The following is a 458-nucleotide window of genomic DNA, read 5'->3' on the forward strand; positions in this document are numbered from 1 at the left end:
ACGTGCAAGGCGGACAGCTCCTCGCCTCTGCCCCTCCCTCCCCTCCCCGTCTTGTCCTCCTCCCCCCAGACACGTTGCACAGGGAGCGTTAAGGGGAAAGAACAAAACGGAACACACATCCTGAGACACACTCTTAATCTGGGGCGAACATGCAGGAATTTCAAAAGACTCAGACAGGCAAAGCCAGCCAGGCCATGGGGCGACGCCAAAATATGCACGAAGAAAAATGCTATTAGGTCACCAGCCCTGCAGAGGCGGGAAGTCGGGAGGTGGGGAGGGTGCTGGGGGCGAGAGTCGGGGATGGGGGGAGGGGGGAGGGGGAAAGTGGGCGGAGGAACGATTGTGACTAACTTATCCATAAGGAGTTAACCAGACAAATTTCCACACTCCTCGCTTTTATGGGAAGCGCCTTCAGCAAATAAACCCCAAGATATCAAATTTTGTTTTTCTGTGTGTAG

Source organism: Pseudorca crassidens, chromosome 3 (assembly GCF_039906515.1).
Source record: "Pseudorca crassidens isolate mPseCra1 chromosome 3, mPseCra1.hap1, whole genome shotgun sequence".
In the NCBI taxonomy this organism is placed as follows: Eukaryota; Metazoa; Chordata; class Mammalia; order Artiodactyla; family Delphinidae; genus Pseudorca; species Pseudorca crassidens.